This window comes from Zosterops lateralis (assembly GCF_965231275.1).
Source record: "Zosterops lateralis genome assembly, chromosome: 9".
NCBI classification, from domain to species: domain Eukaryota; kingdom Metazoa; phylum Chordata; class Aves; order Passeriformes; family Zosteropidae; genus Zosterops; species Zosterops lateralis.
Genome location: NC_139769.1, coordinates 9,279,992 through 9,301,847, shown reverse-complemented (window position 1 = coordinate 9,301,847; position 21,856 = coordinate 9,279,992). Strand labels below are relative to the sequence as shown.

Below are 21,856 nucleotides of genomic sequence, written 5' to 3'. Positions count from 1 at the left end.
TTTTGTACCATGCTTATTTTGTAAAGTCTATTCTTATCCCATGCTCTAACTTCATTAAGAATTTATGCTTGAAAATGTAAAATTCATCCTCTTCATCTGTTCATTACATTAGCATTCCCCTTGCTCCCAGAATAACTCTTCTTAGCCAACATCCTACAAAATAAGCTTTTTGTCTCAGAAAAGCCATGGTAAATTCAAGGGCTTTACAATATCCTTAACATTTCAGCTGAGCCTAAGTGTGTTAACCCGGGAAAGAGGAAACGAGCTGTGGAGTGGAACGTCCTGCACCGGAGATTCGGTTTGGAGCAAACAACCCAAATTATACTGAGAAACAAATCAGATGCCAGAGCTTGTTTTAGAGTTCAGGCTTGATTTGGTCTTCTGGGTAATACACTGTGAAACAGGTGACAACACTCCCTGCTCGCTGCTCACCACGTGTGCCCTGAGCCCGGGGGCACCATGGTGATCCTTGGCACACGCTGCTGCCCTGGGATGTGTGCTGGGGGTTTGTGATTCTGCAGAGATGAGGAGAGCCCTTTTTGCTTTTGTGAGCTGGTAATTGAGAACTGAGTAACTCAAAGCCCTCTAATTCACCCACTGAAATACAGCTCAGTTCTTTCTCTTTGTTGTTTGCTTTGTTCATTTTACCTTAATTACTTGCCTGTTGTCTTGGTTTAGTTTTAGCCATCCACTGGTATTTCGTCTTCAGTCCTCACTCCCTACAAAGACACAAAGTCTGCCAACCACCTTTGCTGCTGCCCTTATCCTAATTTGTCCTTTAGGCTCTGCACTGTAGCTTCTCTGTCAAATGGGGGGAATAACACCTGCTTTTTCAAATCTGTTTTGCTGACATAGTTTTGTTGGAATGGTTATGGAACCATGTCTGTCCAGGACTGTGTGTTACAGCTCTTCTGGATATGTACAAACCCCATGCTACAGGAATTAGCAATAGCCTGGTGGTGTTACTCAAGCACAGGGAGGTGGAAAGAGGTGGAAAAGCTCTGCGAAGAGCTGAAGTGCTGTACTTCTTCATAGAGAGGCTGCTGCAGGCTGGAGTGGCAGGAGGAGAGATTAAGTTATCTTCCTGTTTGCAAATCCAGTCGCACAGTGAATTCATTAAGACTGTATTACAGGTTAAAAAGGAAGTTTTAAGTGCTTTGGGATAAATAATACATGACAAAGATGAGGAAATGCTATGGTGGCAAGAGGAGGCTCAGTCTATGTTTTTTCCTTTGGATAAATTTTGTCTGGTGAAGAGGAGGGAGAACCTTTGGAGGAGGATGTTGGGGTAACAGCAGCACTCTGTGATGGTGTGTTTTTTGCAAGTGCTTATGAATGTCCTTAACTACATTTTGGATAAAGCATAGGAAGATTCCTGTGTAAACAGGAAGTGACATTTTCAGATCTGATTTTCAGTATTGTTGGTTTTCAAATAACATTTCTCAATTTTTATGGCATTTGAATCACATATGGAGGTTACATTTGATTAAATTGGACAACTGACATTTGAATCACACATGAAGAAGGCTGGGCTAGGGAAAGAATGCAAGATCCAGTAACTTATTTAAAGAGGATAATTGACCTTTCCATGGCATCTGAGCCCAATTGTCAAGTCTGTGAGTTTGAAATTATGTTATATTGGAGTAGCTGAACATCTTACTGGTGTTACTTGGGCAGGATAGTATTGCATGGAATATTAACATACTAGTAAGTGATATTTTTGTAAATAAAAATAGAAAGAAAGAATATTTCTTTTAAAATATTCATAAGATTTGGGGCACCATTAACTTATCACTTATTTAGTAATTTCTTCACTTAAAAGATCGTGGTGATGGAGCTGTAGTTAGTGTCCTATATGTGAGTGAGTACAATTTTATGAGAGTTGTTTTAGACTGAAATCAGAGCAGTTGCTTGTGCTTAGCAGTGATATTGTAGTCCATTAGATAGCATTTCAGGCTGTCCACTAGGATGGCAACCCCTGTTAGTTCAGTAACTGTGCCCAATTAAAGTTACATGAGGAGTTGGCAGCTTCCATGCAGGTGCAGTGCCTGAGAGCTGCTTCAGTAAATGTTTCTCATCCTTTGAATCATTAACTAGTGCACTCACTAGGATGTTCCCTGCATAGGGAATGCACACCAGAGGGAAGTTTAGTTGTTCTTCACCCCCAAAACCCATGGCCATCAGCTGTTTGTTTAAATCTCATACAGATAAGTCTTTGGGAGCCCTTTTATACAGTGGTAGCAATTGAAATCCGTGGGAGCCACTGTAGTAAAAGTGTATGACTCTTAAATCTGGGATTGTGGCTTGGTGATTTCTGCCCCAAAAGGAAGAAATCTATGTTTTTATAACTTAGCAAATGATAGAAAAGTGGACCTTGAAGATACATTCACCTAATGTTTTCTGTCAGACTGTTGCTTTGGAGTCTGGCGATTGCAGCAGCTCAAAGACAGTCTGTTCTTCCCTTGCTTAGGTCACTGTTCAAATAATAATGATGCCCCAAATAGCTCAACACACATCTCCCATGTAATTTTTTTTTAAAGGAACCTTCCTTTTTATTTTTCTTAAGAATAAAGGAAGAACTTTCTCCTTTCTCCCTATTGAAAGACCAAAGCTTTCTGCTGGAATTTTTACACCTTATACACTTTTCACTGTATGGGGATACAGAGCAGGTATCTCTTCGCCTGTGTTAAGTTATGCTTACTTTTAGTAGAATAATTTTCTGTGCTTGTTGGGCATGCAATTTAAAGTTGAAAGTCAATATGCTCTTTGTAGAGATAGAATGTATCTTCTTTTGTTGTGACTTCTCCAAAGAATTTGGCTTTGCTAGCAAAATGGTTTTAATTTCTGTTTTTTTCTAGTGAATAATTGGTGGATTGCAATCTAATGACTATTTTAAATGTTAGGTCTCCAAGTATCACATTTCTATTTGAAGCTTAATACAATGTAACCATTCAAGTGATGGCTTAATTAGCAAGATACTGCTGGTTTTTCCCAATAGTGTTTCAACTGGTTTCCATTATAAGTTTCCCTTTACCAGAGTGCGACTCGTGAAATTAATTTAATTTGAAAACTACTTCACTATTACATGGTTCTTCCTGGTTGAAGTGTTTAAAAATATAATCAACACTTTGTGGAAACTTTTCTTGATACATAGTCAAAATGTAGTCAGTCACAGGAGTTTTGATCTTTGGGATATTCTTTTTCAAAATTACCTCATTGATCTGCTTGGTACTGCTTCAAACTTTTCAGGGAGTTTGGCTTACTTCTAAAATGACAGATTTTATTTAAAAGAATATGATCTTATGCTGAGGAAATTTATTTAATGATAAATGTAACTGCTATAAAATAAGTCCAGAAAGCAATGGGTTTCATGTGAACTGTTTGCCTAATTGCATTCTCATTTAATGTCAGGCTTAATTAATATCCTACTTCGGTAATGGTAAAGATGAGAAATAGGGAAAGTCGTTGACACTGACTATTTATAACTGTCCAGTGGATGCAGTGTCATTAGGAGGGCTCTGGAAACTGTACATTTGGTTGACAGAGAAATACTCCATCATCACAGGAGCTGCCGAAATGTTCTGCAGGTGGTCTTTTCAGAGGACAAGTTGGGCATAAAGAAGGGAAGGTGCATTAGGAAGATTGATGGAGACTAAATATCCTGAAAGGCAAGTGGGAGAATGTTAGAAAGGAAGAAATTTCTTTAGACTTGGAATAACTCAGGGTCTGGAATTCACAAAGAGATGTTAATGTTATTATGAGTTAAATAAAATAGAAAACTCATCTTGTAACCCATTTGTGTGACTGTGCGGTTGACATGTTCTCTCATACACAGATATAGTATATTTTTGAATTAGTGAGGAGTTTCTGGCCCAGATTTTCCAAAATGTTTTGCTGATCGTGCAGAGACAGTAAGACAGTTCCTTCAATGGATTTCATTTGTCATTGTAGGTGTGAGAAAATCCTTACGCTTCCTATATTTGTTGCTACTAAAGACAATTCTGCAAATGTTGACACTGTCGTATTTTAAGACATGACTTATTTTAAAAGCTTTTTGACGGTTTGTGTTCTTCTGTTTTTCTAGCAAAAGCACTGCATCTCCAAGTGTGGTGTCTTCACATTTTTTCTGGATACTCTGAATTTCTCAAGAATCTCTGGGTCCCAAAATGAATGCTTTGCAGGTGCTGATTGGCAGTATTAGAGTCTGTTACTTCCATGTGGAACAGGCATTTTGAAAAGCAGGAATATAAAGTGTTAAATGAAAATTCTGCTGGTTTTGAACAAGTGTTATATAATTCTCAAAGTGTTTTTTGCAGTTCTTGGGTAAAAGCTTTGTAGAACTGTGTTAAATGGCAAGATGGGTGAATGGCTGGGTTTCTGAGGATGGCACACACCCCATCCTCTCCCCTGCTTGGGGTGCCTTGTGTTCCCCAGGAACAACAGAGGATGGACAGGGTTTAGCTGGATTAACATTGCTGTAGGGCTGTCAGTCACAGATGCCCATGGAGAAATGTTCTCCTAAAATGGCTTCTCCTTTTTGTGTCCTTCCTGCAAGAGATGTGAAAGTGCTGCTGCTGAGTATGGTGATAATGAATGATATGTCTTCTATTACTGAATTTTCAATCATTTTTGTAAAAAGTGTGACTAATACAGATTTAGGGGTGTTAGCTGATTGTGATCTTATTTGCTAACTATAAGCAGTCAGGAATTTATTTCTGCTCTGATAGGTTTATTTTGTTAGTTAAGTGAACACTTTTTTTTCCCCACCATTATTGCTCATGAATTTCAATTCCTGTTTTAGCTGACAGAGTAAAATTTTCATACTTTTTCAAAAACCAATTGGAATTGGAAGGTCACATAATACCCTGAATTTAATTCTAAATGGCTAGTATTCAGTTTATACTTGATTGGTATATGATATTATGTGGACACAAAAATGAATGTGTTTATTCTTTCTCATCAGCAGTAGACAGTGGCAGAGTTTGGTTTAGTTGTACTCTAAACTAACTTTGTGAAATCAAACCACTATGCGATGTAGATTAACTTTGTAAAAATGTTAAAGCACTAGAAAAGATGGTCATGTTGTGCATAGAGTCTAAAAATCCCATTTGCCTGTTTTGAACTCCAGATGGAAGGGAATATTTTGCTTAATCAGATACTGTGATTCTTGATAAATGTGTGTATTAAAAATATGTAATTATTTAATGGAAAATTATGAAGACCATCTAATTCTTCCATGAGATTCTGCAGAAGGCTAAAGTGAGTCTAGTGGGATTTCTTTCTCCCAGACATTTTTGTGTATTTTTTTTAGGGCTGTATTGTGCTTGGAAGGCTGTGCCAGCTGTTGATTGTCATCTTTCTCATGTCTGTGATAAAAAACCACTCAAGAAGGTTGAAATATGAGAACGTCATTAGCTTTCCTACTGGCAGAAGTGCTTAAAGAAGCCACAATAGGAAGAAAATAGATTGCGTACTGAAATTAAAAAAAAAAACAAAAGGGGCAGCTCCAGCAAGATTTTGTTTAGACCCTGGAAAAAGCAAAAACATGGCAACAGGACACAAAGGGCAATAGTGAATTTGTGGTCGATGTGCAGAGGGGGGTGTGTGGGAAACCTCTGATGTACATCACACGAGTGCTGCTTGTGTTTTGTTGTCAAAATTCAGCTGGTTGAGTTGTTTTTGGGCACCAGGTGCTATGTAGGAGTTTGTGTTTACTGTGACTGACGTGGATCTGGTGTGGCTGACTTCAGGGGGAGAATAGATTTCTGGTTTTAAACTGATCTTGGGAGGCATTGGAAGCTTCTCTTTCTTTTTTTTTTTTTTTTTTTTTTAACCTGCCTGGGTTACTGAAGATGAAACGTGGGATTTGTTTAAAGGTGCAAGATTAATTAAGAAAAATAAGCAAAATGCCCCTGATGTGCCTCATGTCGTTAGGAAAAGAAGAGCCTCCATATCAGAATAAAAACACCAACTAGGCAGTCAATGGTGCTTTCTGTGCAGACACAGCTTAACCCCTCCTGTGTTATTCAGGGTTGCAAATGGTGCCCACTTATGGTTTTGAAAATACTGAAAATATTTTGTTTGTAATTAGATGAACACAGAGATATGTGTAGAAAGCATGTATGCTGTGTGTTCAGCAAACTCCAGGTTTAAAGTGCATATATTAGGAAGAGAATAAATATCTCATTTTGCACTGCCTCCTAAGGTGGAGGGAGGGAGGCAGGGATGGAGCAGGGAGAAAACAGAGGCAGTGGAAACAGCAGCAATATGTACGCTTGCCTGCCTGTCTCACATTAATGGAACAGCTTGCAAGGTCTACAGGGAATTTGCATTGGCTCTGTCACTGGTATTATTTAGTTCCTTATTTATTGCTAGTGGCTTGATTGTGTTGTATTTTCCCAGCAATGAAAGCTTTTAAAGATCATGTCTGACTCCTTTTGGACAGTGCTGTCCAATTTCTCTCTGCCTGCTACCAGCATGTTGAGACGATCCAAAAGGTAATCTAAGGATTTTGCGAGTAATTCTTATGATGTTTTTCTAAGCTACTTGTTTTAATACTGTTTAGTCTTGCTTTTTTTTTTCCTGTTTTAACAGATTGAATCGTGTTCCTAGTACGTTAGATATGATTTCCTAATTTCTGAATAATTTGTAATTGTATTCATTGTGAAAATCATACTGTGCAGATCCTCGGTTCGTTCTTTTTAAAGATATTTATTTAAAGGCATTGTTCCTTCTCATACTATGTCAATGTGTTATGGGATTTGTTTATACAAAATGATGGATAGATGCTTACTGGGAGGAAGCTGCTTTATTATTTGAAGTAGCAAAACAGTATTATGTTGAAATAGGCAGCACCATGAAAGACTTGCAAATATTTTGACTTACAGCGCTTACAGTCTTCACAGAGATATGCATAACCTTAGATTTTAAATAATGCTTAATACATTTAGCATCTTTTTTTTTTTTTATTAGAGATGTGAATATGTTAATGTAGCAGTTAATAGGATGAGTGTTTGTATTTACCCTGCTCTCTGGATTTTGATAAAATCCCATTGAAGTGTGAGAACTAATGAATGGTATCGGATCTGATGCAGTACAGGGGTGTCCCTACAAGACTGGGAAATATCAACATAATTACCGCTCATCAGGTGCTCTGTGGAGCTTAACATTTGTAGCCTGAAAACTTACTGGTGAGACTGGTAGGTAGCTAATCCTGACTAAAGCAGTATATTCAGATTTATGAGTAAACAGTTGCAGCTGGTACCAGAATTTCTCAGCAGCTGGTTTGTTGATACAGTTAATAATCTATGTAAGACTCAGAATATAAGCTTTGGCTTAGCTTTAGGGTGAATTTTGTTCATCAGCTATCAGAAATTACATTAATCTTTTTTAGAGTGTTGTAGCTTCTACCAACAAATGTTTTGGGGGACTCTTAATTTTTTGTTATTATTTCACATTTGTGATTTAAATTTTATCAAAGTTGAGTTCTGTGTGGTACCAGTGACTTTTAAAAATCTTAGTGGCAATGAGGAAAGATTTTGTAAATAAATAGGGATCTTAGTTGCCAGGAATTGCATTAGCAATGTTGTTCTTTTCAAAGTTGTTGTCTTTAGCCTGTTTTTTAAAGTAAAAGGGCTCCTTGAGATTCAGGTTGTGTGTTGATGTCTCTGCTCCAAGCAGTAACTTTCACACCCGTTGAGCAGTTGTAGCAGTGGTCTGATGAAGTGACAGAAGCTACAAAGATAAAGCTTTGTATTTTCTTACAGATTCCTTGAATTTGGCTGGGGAGGGGAAAGGGAGGCAAATTATTCTCCTGTGCCTCCATTTCCAAAGGCTGAGGTGGGTTGGGCTTGGCTTTCAGGTGCTCTTGGCCACCAACCTGTGAGCGTGGGATCAGTGGGGTGTAATGAGACCTGACTCACTGTGGGAGCCAAGGGGGCTGGGCAGAGCCAGGAGCTGGTTTAGGGCAGGTGAGGGAGGACACCTTTGCATAGGAAAATAACCTGTGTTAGACCTGCAGGTTCTGGATCCTTGTATTGTTGCTGCTTGCACAACTTTGGTTTCCTAAAGCTCCTCCAATCCATGTGCCTCAAGGTAGTATTTTTTGAAAATTCAACAATAATAATCTTCCAAACAGAATAGACACCCACAGTGTCTCTCATAACAAAAATAAACGATCCTTGTTTTTCAGAATTGTGTTAGTGTGCCATTTTGAATTTAAAATTAAGCATCAAGGTCAGAGACAATTTGCGAGATACTAACAAGGTTTCACGTGTGATATTTTGTCAGAAAACTCCTACTCAAAATTTACAATTCCATTTATTTGTTAGTAGCTGAAGTACAAAAAGAAAGAAATTGATCTGTAAATCCACTGAGCATCTTAATGGAAAAGAGATGACTTTTTATTGATTTAATCACATAAACAAGTATTAGGTATTTCAAAATGATCAAACAGCACTATGAGTATTCAGAGCAGAGAGCTGCTGCACGAAGTCATGTGGTGGAAATCCTATTTTGCACAGGATGGAAACCGCAGCCTTCAGCCAGGCAGGCTCAGAAATGAAATATTTGAGCATGTGTGACAGTTTGCTGGGAATATCACCTTCTGCCGAGCCGGGCTGGCAGCCTGCCAGCTCTCTGCCTGTGTTCTTGGGGGAGATGGGTGGGCAGGTTGGGCTGGTCTGAGGAGGATTGTGATAAATCACTGTAATAATGTGATTCTTGCCAGGGTATCCGTCCTGAAATCCCATGTCCACGTATGCAATGACTTTGCTCCTGAGAGTATCTGGGCTGTGAGAGTGGTCACTGCCCATGGAGTGCATTGCAGTGCCATGACCTGGGTGTTTCTGTGTGCTAATGTTCTCAGGATTGTGGCATCTGGGCACTAGGAATGGAGTACTCTATCACTAAATAAATAAATATTTTTCCAGTTTTAATTGGCTCCCTTTCAAAGCATAATGTTCACTTCTTAATGCACTTCCTTTAAAAATTATGATTTGATTTAAATTTCTCCCGCAACTTTGCAATCTTGGTCGTATTTAGCAGTAGAGAATTTTTTACTGTGACAAATATTTGATACAATTTTCACCTACTCTGTTTGTAAAAGTTCTGTAGAGTCCTGTTGCATTAGTGATAGCTTGTGTGCTCTTAATTCAGGGCTTCTCCGCCTTGGATTTCTCTCAGTTTTAATTTGGTTTCACATTGTAAGAAAGGGTTACTTGTGGTATTCTGACTACTGAGCTGTGGCACATTTCTCTATAATGGCTTCTGATATGTACTAAAAATCCTAGAGGGCTTGACTCCCATATGGCTTCTCCTGCATTAGGAGGCAAATGGGAAGGACTCCTCTTTCTCCTCGGTGCATTTTGTGGAAATGAGCTCTCTCCTCGTGCAGCTGGTGGGATTCTCGCCGCAGCTAATGGCTCTGGAAAAGTGAACCATCTGCTGCTCCGGTCAAAGTGGCTGGATTGTTTCTTCTCCAGCATATTCCCGGAAGGATAGAGAAAGTCAAGAGCAAACTGTAAATACATAAGTTTCTCATGGGAGGGGTGACATAAACATAAATCACATTTACCTGTCAAACTGGTTCTGTATAAATATTTATGAGTTTAAACTATAGGAGAAATATGAGAGCTCTTTGGTTCAAAGGGCATATGGGGCTGGTATTCTCATATCAGCTCTGCTGAGGCATTGCCTATTGAAATCGGATTATGGAATGATAAAGCATAATTCTGACGTATTTAAATTAAATGTCTCTGGATTTCAGTCCTTTTGTTTCTTTACACTTTGGACGTATCTTGAATATACTCTTGTGATTTGATATTAACAGCACTGTAGAATTGTGCAAGTGAGTGTTTGTTGGTTTTGTAAAACTGGCTTAGAATGCTAATTTCTAATGTTTCCTCATGTTTTCATTTTAATCCTCTCTGGTGGAACAGGCTGTGACTGTGGGTTTTAATGATTTCACTTTTGTTTACTGACTTTCTCTTTGCAAAGTTAAGATGGGAGATTTGGGTGTTGAAGTGACTTGAAAGATAATTCTGGAGGATGAAAAAGGTAGATTTTTGTGAGGAAGGACATCTTGGATTTGTATCCACAATTGCCATTGATGCTTTAATTCTCCTTCCTCTTCTCTTTTCAGTGAAAGGGCTTTAGTGATACAATAATTGCTAAAATCACAAGAACTAACTGCTTATGAAGTGTAAAGCAATCTTTAAATACCAAAACACTCTAAGATCAGTAATTCTATGGAAATCATTGTATTTAATTACGAACAGTTCCTTGGTAACTAGGAAAAATGCTATTCATTATTAAATAGTCACAAACAGTGAGAGAAACCACCTTTCAATGAGAAGTAAAGGAGTGAATGGAAATAATCAGGTGGCCAAGAGCACATAAATGGTGCTTTCTAATGCATTGGTGTTTTTCTGGTAACTTTTCAGCTGCCATAACAGGACCACATTAGACAGTAAGTCCATACATGTCTTCCCAAATGTATTCAGTGACTTTTTAATGCTGATTCATCTAGATTGACGTTAAAAGCTGTGTGTGTCAGAAGGATGCCACCTCCTCCATATATACATTGTCACTTTGAAGAAAAACAATTAGTTTGATGCTAGCAGAATACTTACTTTTTTTGTGGTAACATAAAGCTGGCATTAAAAATGTGAGTCTATACCATAATTAACTTTAAAGTGACAGCTGTCATGCCACACATTTCCGTGCTTAAATGAATAACATAAGAAATGTTTCCCTTATGTTGGGAAGGATGGGAAAGACCTGGAAATCTGATGCTTTTGTTAATACTTAGATCAAGTTTGGGGTTTTTTTGCCTAGCTCAGCATATTAAATAACCTCCTGACACTCATAATTAGAGAGGAAATTTCATTCAAATTACTTCTGCTAGGTATTTCAATATGGCCTTAGGACAAAAGCACTGCTTGGGGGAGAAAAAATTTCCACCTTATCTTCTCAAAATCTCTTTATGACAATAGTTTGTTGGATTGTATGGAAGCGTAATGGGTATTTTGCTCACTGATGGATGAGTTTTGGGGAGCTCCAATACACTCTCCATTACAGAATATTCGCAGTACTTAAATACAATGAAAGAGGCTAGTCCAATGAATGGAAGGAAGGTCCTCCTAAAACCCCCAAATATTTGTAATGATTCAGGCAATCCACCCAGACTGCTTGTAATTTCTAGTTTATGTGGGATAAATGATATTTTATGTTCATTTTGAATACTGTTGGCAGTTTCCCTGCTTGACTAAAACCCAGGGAAAGGGTCTTAGAGGGTTAACACTGGAGTTTTGAGCCTTGAAAGCTTTTTGTTCAGATCGAAACTCTCTTGTATGAACATTTGGCTTTTGCCCAGGACAAACCAGTTTTTCAAGTTAAAACCTTTGTGGAGAGGAAACGGAGCAACACACAAATTGCAGACAATTTCATGAATTATTTGGATCCTTGACATGAACAAGACTGCTGAGTATAAAATGATTTTGCACTGGTGTTTTAAGTGAACTAAATGAAATATTGGGGTAACAGACTGGTTTGAGAAGAGGTATGAGGAAAAGGGAGATCCTGAACATTACGGAGGATGCTCAGGTCAGGTCAGTTCTACTGTGGAAAGTAAGACAGAGAGTCTTACTGGCACGTGATTGGCCTGGAAATGTGCAGTTCTTGTGTTTAATTGAAGTCGACACATTTGGGTGTTGGAATCCTCACAGAGTCTGTGCATCTGCTTATTTTGACTGTTCTTTGTCTCTGACAATTGCATTTTAAATCCAAGTTCCCACCAGCCCCACCTCTGGGATGGATTGGAGACATACCTGGATCTGAGGAACCTGTGCCCGTGCCATGGTGTTTCCCTTTGCAGGCCCCTGTTCTTTGGAGAGGTGTGAGGTTGTGGTCAGGAGCAAACAGAGAGATGTTCTCTGGTGCACTTGAGATTCCTGTTATTTTACTGGCAGCTGAATGTTGACGTTGCAAGGAACTGTACACCTTAGAGCAAAATGTTTGTTATAAAAAGGAGACCTTACTTAAGGAACTGAGAAATACACTGTCATCTTCTATCACCAGACACCTACCTGGAGAGAAATTACTTAGTTTTCAGTTAGGTGCTCAACACTTTGTATTGGCCACCATTTTGGTTATTATATTCAGCTTTTCTAACTATTAAGGAAAACACCTCTGAAGTTATTTGATTCTACATTTGTAGCTAATTATAAGATAATCCCTGAATAGTTTTTCTCCACTCACAGCCCAATTATCTTATTTTTTTCTATTATTTTGAGGACTACAAATTAATACCTAAGTGAGTAGATTTGCTGGTAAAATTAAATTCTGTAGTGAAATATCCTAGGCTAATCCAGGCCTCTTAAAAATTTAGTTTTAAGGACTGTTCTAGTAGGTGTTGGGTTTTTTTTTGGTTGTTGTTTTTAGGTTTAATGTCGACTGAAGGTAGAAGGGTCCAGAGAACTGGGATTCAGAGGGGAGATGCTTACAAGTTCTGTGCAGGGAAGTCTTGTGCCAGATATGAAATCCAAGCCACCTGATACCAGTCTCTTTTGTCTATCATTTTAGGCAATTCTGTGCAGTAAGTTGGACGTGTTTTGGAGTTGTTTGCTTAAGCAAATGACTATCTTTCCACAAAAATGCCTCAACTGTCACGTTTTATATGAGGACAAAGCTTAGTCACATACTGAAAATCTAAGCAAATGTTATGCTTATATATCAGTATGATGCCTCCCCATATTCATTACTGCCTGCTGTGTTTACGTAGCACTAAGCCCATGATTTAAACTCCTTAAGAATTAATAGAAGATGTAAACGTCACTTGACGTGTTGTGTGTTGTGTTTGATGTTGAAGGAGTTACTTCTGGTATCATGCGACACTGGCAGTGAGCATGTGCCAGAGGAGAGACTCAAAATGACGTGAAATAAAAAATCTTCTGCAGACACCCATGAGAACAGTCTTTCCCTGAATCTTTGTTCTCTGAGGAAGCGAGCTTGAATCCTGTAATGGCATTTGAAATTGCTTAATTTCCAGTATATTGTGTGTTTTCCTGTCCTGTAATTTTTTTTCCAGTCTTGATTGCATGGTAAATTAGGATGTTACAATTAACAGACCTAATTTAAATTAAGCATGATTGCTATGGAATTTGAATACCTGACTTTCTTTAACTGTTTGCGTTTGTCTTCTGCTGTGTCTTCACTAGTGTACGTTCTGCAATTTTTATGGGTCTCATTTGTTTTCTTGCTGGCCATGCTGGTTTCAAACTCTGTGCAGAACAGAACTGGGGCAGTGAGAATGCTGGGATTTCACAATACATGGCTCCCAGTAATGAATTCTACAACAATGTTTTACTTACACAGAAATAGGCTAATGTTAAATAACAGCCCTCTCTTTCCCCACTTTGTCTCAGAGAAAATTTGGGCTATGTTTTCCTGTGCTTGTGAGTTTCTGCTAAAGTTCGTTAGACACCATTTGTAAAAATAATGCTCACATTTTATTAGTTCCTTTAGTTATGAATAAATACATAAAGCATTCAAAAAGCTTTTAGCAGTTTCTTCACTTGCATTCTGGTCCAATTTTACATGAGGTACATTTATTAAGTATCTGCTTATTTAACAGCTGTGTAAATTATGGCTCTGATTTTAATAGGTTTTAGTTTTTTCTTACTTTTTTATGATTTCTTTTTGTTATCACTGCTACCATCCATGTATTTTTGATACATTCATATATTTGTACGTATTGCTCTCTGCCATCTTACTGTAACTGGAATTGCTTTTGACTTTACTTTTCAGCCTTCTTAAGTAGAATAGCTCTTAAAACAAGTGCCCTTTCTTGGCAGTTGTGAACTGCTTCACCCTTTGGATGTACTGCTGGTACAAGCTTTAGCTGTCAGCTTGTGACTTCTAATGTTTGTGTTTTTCTTCTGCTCAGTTTTGTGAATGGTTGTTCCAGCTTCAGTCCGCTAACATTTCAAAACCCTGTGTGTGTATCTATTTGTAGTACACATTTGTATAGTTAATAAATGGGAACAGCCATCCTTGTATGAAAAATTGATGGCTGTTGGATAATGAACATTTGGCTCAGCAAGTCGGCTTTACACAAAAGAATGAGGTTTAACATGTAATCAGGCTTGATTGTTCCAGAAACTTCCCCTTGCTGCAGATCTGAGGCTGCTCTGTGTGCCAGGGCAGGATCTGCACCCAGGGCCTCCCCCTCTTCTCCTGCCCTTGGTGGTTTTGTTGCTCCATTAACGTGAAATGTCTTCTACAGGTGTATTTTCTTATATTTTAGTAGTCAGCTTATTTGGTCTGATGTACACTGCAGTTTAGCTATCTAATGTGTTTTCGTAAATAATTTTTTCATGTCTTTTTAAGTGTGTTGTTTTTATCCGGGACAGTGGTTTATTGACAGACCTGTCTCTGTAAGTGAGTAAGGACCACATAAACCGAATGCTTTATTTCAACACTGCAGTGTATCTCTCTACATGAATTTACACCAGTTTTAGTGGCTACACTGAGCATTTTTCAATGGCCACAGAACTTCAGCTCCTGTCTGCCCCGTTCCTTGACGTTTAGAACCAACTCTTATCTCAGTAGCCTCTTTTCCCTCTCTGCCATTCAGTGAGAGTGTTGATTAGAAAGGTCCCAAGCAGCATTCCTTCTTCCAAAGCTGAAGGGAACAACCTGAGCAATCTCTATCTGTTTTGAATTAAAGCATCACGTTGGCAAACACATCTCACCTTGTCTTGCTCTGGTAGGGAACTGCTCTGCTCAGCCCTGGTTGAGTCCAGGCAGGCAGAGCATGGCACTTTCCTGTCTAAGCCTAGTCCTGTACAAAAGTCAAAAGTTTTGTAGCCTGCCTACTGAGCTTACAGGTTTGTTAAGCTTGTTTATTTTCCTAAATGTCCATTGGACTATTATCAGGATACCTTAATACATTCATGGGAGCACAACCCAGCACTTGTCTGAAAGGCACAGCAGAGATATAATCCCAGCTGGTAGGAAGGCACATCGTAAGTGTAACATTCTGCCAAGCAAGAACAAACCCTGACACTCTGCAGTGGAGTTGTTATTGTTGGTCTCCATAGCTGGAAAGATGAATCTTACCAACAGAGCAAAACCTTTCCAGTGCAGCTCAGGAGGGCACCTTAAGAACGTGTATTTTTAAAATGTACAAATAATTTGATTGCTAACATCCTAGTCTTGTTCAGAATGTTGAATCTACTGTTTAGCCATGTGAAAATCTGTGTTCTGTGCAGTAGAGGCAACTCCCTGGACAGTCTGGAGATTAATTCTAGAATAGTGTACTGTTAGAATAGATTTAAAATTAGATCAGTAATTAATCCTCATGCTGAGGTTTGGAACCGCAGGTAGCTGATAATGAGCTAATTTGTAACATTTTTTGATTCTTAAACTAAGAAAATGCTCTGAAACAAAATGAAGAGAACAAAATGTTCATGTTGTGTGCTACAAAGCAACCAAATGAGTTTTTGTATTATTTTATGTAACATTTACATTAAACCTGGAAAAGTTTCTTTCCATTTTCGACTCATTTACTTTGTTTCCTGGATGCATCTTTGGGGAGAGTGTCTAGAGTAGGTTTGTTGTATTGCACACCTGTATGTAATTGTGTGCTCCACGGTTAGAGGATTTGAAACAATATAAAATCACTTTGTCATTTCATTCTGGAATTTGTTTACTTGGATTTTTGGAGGAAGAGAAATGTGATAAACTATCTTCTTTGAGATTTGTCAAGTAGAGACTTATTTAAAAAGCAGCTATGCTACATGAAGCATTTAATAATAGATTTGGAGGAAATGGGAAATGAAAGTATGCAGTTATGCTTAGATTTCCTTCAATCAGCCTTTCACACTTTGTGATGTAACTTCATGGCAGTATAATACATAACACAACTGAATCAGAACATAGGAGTGCTTGAGAAGGTTTGTTTTGTGTTTTTGCCCATTAAATAATGTATATATTTATTCTGGGGTCTCTCTTCCATAATCAAAGATATTTTTTTTTCTTACTTTTGTTCTTTTATGCTAAAACAAAGATAAGCTTGGAATGTGTTCAGAATAAAGTGGATTTGTGTAGTTGAGAATGGCTGTAGCAGTCATTGTAATTTGTTGTGACATCTCATTTTGTTTGGCTTTGCAGAGTTGTTCCTATGTTGTTAATAATGCAAGAGGTCTGGACTATACAGCATGGTGTAAGCAGGTGTGCACCAGCCTCAAGCATTAGGCAAATTAGACATAAATTTGGTGTTCACTGGCAATTTCAGCCTTTTCTTTTGTAATTTCTTCGCTTGCGGTGATGCTGCTCCTTCAATTCAAGCTCTAAATGAGGTAGGAGGGCTTGTCTAACATATAGCTTGGTTTAGATGAAAGGAAAATGGTCTTTCATGCAATAAGTTAATTCCTAAGTACAAAGATGTTAATTTTCCTTAAAACAAAAGAACCATCTGCACCCATTTTACTCCTTGCTTTGTAAGTGTAGCATTGCTTGACTCTGTGTTCACCTCAGTTAATGTGTTTGGTAGCATGTTGAAAGGAGTGGTGGCATTATGGAAAATGGTGTTCTTTGTGTGTTTTATGCCCTTGCACTCTCTGGATATCTGTACAGAAGTGCAACCTGCACTTCAGGGGTTGACTGCATCTTTTTCCTCTGTGCTCTTCTTTTTTAGTTCAGTTTATTCTGTCTCATTGGCTTCAAAACAATGGGCAGTGCAAATTTGAGTAGAGCCTGGCTTGTGTCTGTTTCTGTGTATGTAGTAATTAAATTGTAGAAAACTTTTTGTAGAAGAGGACCCTGCACTCAGGCAGTTGGTTTTCATTGTTGCCTTTATTTAGGTTCCAAAGTTCAATCCTATTTGAAGTTCTTCAGAAAGATGGTGTAAACGGGAATCCTGATCTCAGGATCATGGAGTTAGGGATTGATTTTATAAAGGAGTGAATGGCAGGTACAGATTGTCCAGAGATGCACCAGACAAAGGTTCCTTAGTTGCTTAGTCTGGACAGAATAACCAGGAAGGAATCCAAACTCAGGGTGTTTCCTTGCTCTGGGACTTCAATGACGGGAAATAAAATGCAGTTTTCTTAGGTGATATTGGGAAAAAAAGATAATTCTGTGTCTGTTGTGATGGAGACTCTGCCTGCAATCTTTAGAAGTTGCTTGTTGGAGTCGAGCTTCCATCCTTCCTATCTTAACTGTGTGTAATTGTATTTCTTTACAACAAAAGAAGTGTTTATTGTAGGAATGTGCAACCCCCCAGACCTACACCATGAATAATAACACTTCTCTCCCCAGTTATTCTAGGATGAATAACTCTTAAACTATTCTTGAATGTGGGAAAAAAAAGAAATCAGTTGAACCAGATGCTTACTTATCTATTTTAGAGAACTAATTATCCCTGTTGTTGGTAGTGCTAAAGCTTACAAAATTGCTTCCATCTTTGAATTACTATAATTAAGACGATAACTTCCACATCTAGTTAACATTGCTGTGCAGCTGCTGCATTCATTGACATGCAGATTTTGGATTTTGTAAATTTTCTGTCATTGTGAATAAAAATTTTAAATACTTATTTTCATTTCCAAAATGTCTGTTTCTCATAAAGAACTCTTTGTAAAGCAAATCAACTGAAACCAAACTTTTGTAACATCAGAGGAGAATCTGGTGAAGTTTGGTTAGGTGATATTACATTTGAGGAATATACATAATCACAAATAACTTTTGTGGATATGATTGCTCAGAATTTTTGGATCCCAGTTCATAGGGATTTGAGGTCACTAGATGGAGTGTCAAATCTGGAACAAGTCTAATGTTTGGCTTCTGAAATCCTATTTTGAAAGAAGTTAGTGCAGGAGTTAATCTGGCACTCTGACAACCTGAGGTAGTTTACAAAATTCTAAAATCAAATTTTTTGTTCGAAGGTTGGGCTTGATGATCTTGTAGGTTTTTTCTGATCTTAATGATTCTATGACAAATCACTAATATGAATAAAATGCATTCATGAGTAGTAACCAAAATATGACTTAAGCTATACTTTTTCCATATATCTTATTTCTTCAAGTTGATTTCTCTCAAAGTCAATGAGAAGGCTTGTGCAATCAGTGTTATCTTGTTTACTTACATACTCCAGCAGCTTCAGCTACAAGAAATTCCTCAAGGCCTATAAATTCAGATAGATTTTGAGAAACTTCCTTATCATTATTCATTTATAATAACCAGCATCGTTATGAAATTGCTTGATAGTGGTGGTTGATCATTTATATTTACATTGTTTTTTTCTGTGGCCCTCGCTTTCATTACACAGATGCCTCTTGGGCATTAATCAGTTTTGCTCAGTGAGTTGAAGATATCCCTTGAGTAAACTGCTAAAATAAAGAATCAAATATCGATTTATGCTGAAACTGAGTCATTGATTTCCTTACAGACTGAATAGGCAGATGAAACAAGGTGCACTCGTGCTGCTCATTTTAGAGGCTGGCCCTGGGCTTGTCTGTGGGTCAGGAGGAGGAGGAGGTTGGTTGGGGTGCAGATGAGGAGCTGGAGGCTGCATGCAGGTCACAGGTACAGCGCCAAATGTGCTCAGAAATAACTCTGGGCCAGGGTGCTGGCTCGGGGGCACATTTCAGTGGGTCCAAAAGCAGTGTCCAGTTACCAGAGCCATGTCTGATGTCCTGCAGGGTTCAATTTCAGGAGTGCGCCGGGGACACTTCAGCACACGTAACAAACGATATTTTTACTGCAAGCAGAGAAATTAACTCCAGAAACAGAATAAAAGCTCTATTTCCATAGTGATGCAAAGGCATTGTTTCAACTGTTTTCAATATAAAATATCCATTTTACTATGTGTTTCCAGAATTACATCGAGGTGCTCCTGTGTTCTCACAGGTTTGTTGGGGTGTTTGACCAGAGTAGGGAGGGCAGCACCTCCAGGGCTCTGCATGGGCTGGAGTTCAGCCCTACAGCTCTGGACCCGACAGAAACTCTGTGCTTTTGAATTTGTGTTTTGCCTAAACTGGAAGACCTGGAGGGGATTTGCTCTCTGAAGTTATGAAGTGAGATCTGAGGGAAAAGAAAAAAAGAAAGGTTAACAAGACCCATAGCAAATTGTGAGAGGAAAGGAGGTTCAGGGCTCAGGGCTCACCTTGTGTTTAATGAAAACAGCAAAACTTTGGCTTATAAACAAATAATAATGCTTGAAATCTCTCTGGACTGGTTAAAACTGATTTTTTTTTCTAGTTAAAAAGTAAGATATAACCAACCTTTTCCCCTTTTACTTTCTCCTATTACTCCTGTTTTCTTATGTCGATTGAATTAATTTTTGAGCAAGAAGACACACAGTATTGTTTTGAGAATTCACCAACAGTAAAAATTAATAATTAATGCAATTTAAAGGATTAACAACATGATCTCCTCATTATCATTGGCCTGGTAGCTCACTTTTGAGCCCAGCACTGTCTGTCTGGCTAAAATGAACCTTCCAGGAAATATTTTTTTCTTCAGTGGAACTGTTTCTGCCAGCACTTAAATTGACTAGTTTGAATTTCTTTGGCACTAAGCCCTGCTTAAAGCCAACTTTGCTTCCTTCATATTTAGCTGTTCTTTAGGAGGTGCTCAGATGCTGTTGTAGTGACTTGCTGGGGGGGAGGTCATCCCACTGAAGTCTGCTTGTTACCTCCTCCCTTCACCCTTTTTTTTTTGTTTTAGTGACTACCAGAACTTCATCACTCTTGTTCTGCATTTCCTCTAGGATTCCTACATCTATCAAGAGCTTTTTCTCGATATGCAGAGAGCTCTCTTCAGCCAGTAGAGAGTATGATTGTACTTACATATTTTTCTTAACATGGATCATGAATTTGAGAAGTTGGGTGTTGTGTTTTTAGTCTCTGTGTTTAAGCTTTGCCTTATTGCCAACACACATAAGTCATAGCAATGGCTAAACAGACCCAAGTGGTGTTTGTCTTTTGCAGATGAGAGATCCAGGAAAATTAAAAGTTATCCAATGCTGAGGGTGCAAAGAGAATAATGTTTTATTCCCAACTTGGGGCTAGGCTTTCACTCCAAGCCATTCCCTCCTCTGGGTACATTAGTGTAAACCTGACCTATTTTAAGAGTTCTCAGCTGTGCTTGCTCTCCATCCCCTTAACCCTTTCTCTTTTGGCTCCTTACCTTGGCAAAGACAGCAAAGAAAATGAGTTTGCAAAGCTGTGTTCAGTTGGGAAAATGCAATCAAGCAGTTAAAAAGCTCTTGAGTTTGGGACAGTTCACTTCTCCTGTTATCCTGTGGTTTAAATATACCAAGTTTCCATAGCCAGCTCCAGGCATTGCTGTGGTAAAGTGTGCTTTAGGAACTCTCTTTAGCAAAGAGATACAACTGTAGAGAATGGAGCTCTGTTTTCTCACTGCACTCGTGGTTTTTATTGAGCAAGATCCTAAATTCTTACATTATATTTGATACTAAAATACCCAGGATTTTTTTCTCTATTATTTCTTACATAGTAATATATATTACACTAGAATACTCAGGAATTTCTTGTTGCAAGAAGGATTTTGTGCTAATGTAAACAATGATTATCTGGTATTAATGTTGAAATTTAGTATTCTGTTTCTTTTCAGCAGTTACTGGAATAGTGTAACTGAAAACATGTTAAAAATATCCATGAACTGGGATTTTAAGCTTCTTAAAATCAGGCTGTTAGTTTTTCCATGAGATGTGCACAATGGCAATCAGTTTTTGGATGGACTGTTGTTGAATAATACATGAATGTAAATGGAGATTGTATGGAATCAGTTGGATAATTTTGAGGAATGCTTTAAGTACACTAAAGAGCCTGAATAGCAGTTAATGGTGCTTCAACTTTATTACTGTTTATTATAGTTGGCAGTTCAGTTGTATTTTTTTCTGCATCAAGTTCTCTAGTTTCCTATAGAACAGCAATAAAATAAGGTTACAAATAATAATAGTCAGATGCACTGTATCCTGTGGCAGCAAAAATACTTTTGCATTCAATTGTAGTTCTTGGCAGCCTGAGTGTGTTTATTGTTGGGCAGCTCCAGGAGATCAGTCAGTGCACGAAGGACCTGGCAGATGTCAGCATTTGGGGTCTGCAAGCAAAGAGGCTTTGCCTGTGCCTGGGCAACCCAGTCTGGAGCTTCACAGGGCACCCCTGGAGTGGGGCCAGCGAGCTCCTTTGCTCAGCTTTCCCTGGTCCTGGCTGTTTTCCCAGCCCTATCAACACCAATGGGATTCTAGTTACCTGTTTTGGGAACTGCTGAAGTAAGCAGGAATGTTTCTGCCATGTAGGAAGCGAGCTGGAGGTACAAGGGATAGATGTATGTAGCTCTAGTGCTTGGTCAGTTGTAAGATTTTGTTAGCAACTTCATTTCTTCTTTTTAAACAGCAAGAGAAGTGGCAAACAGAAAGGGATTTAACTATCTAACTGCTCTTCTTCACAGCTCCCATGATTTTAAAATGTTTCCCTTGCCCATTGGGATTCCTTTTATCATGTTTAGAGCTAAATGTTTGCTACCAGCAGTCACAAGCTGGGAAGAAAATGGAGGAACACATCCTTTCTTCATTTGGCTCAGTTCTGAAACTCCCAGCAGGGAAAAAATAAATCTGAACTGTCCCATAAGAAGTGTCACTTTCCTTGCTGGAACGAAGTCATGGCAAGGAGTGGAGCTGATGTGTTGGAGGCCTGTCTGAAACTTGCTTTGCAGAATTTTCCAGTGGTGCTGCCATATGTGTTCACAAAGATTTTTAGATGCCAGGTTTTAAGTTTGATTAGTAATCCCACTCATCTGCTGAGTTGTGCTAACACTTTGCTCTGTA

General features: G+C 38.5%; 1 protein-coding gene across 6 annotated transcripts in view; it reads left to right on the top strand.

The window, feature by feature from the left end:
* MAST2 (microtubule associated serine/threonine kinase 2) overlaps nucleotides 1-21,856 on the top strand; it is a 186,746-nt gene that overhangs the window by 98,130 nt on the left and 66,760 nt on the right. The gene's annotated exons all lie outside the window — the stretch shown is intronic.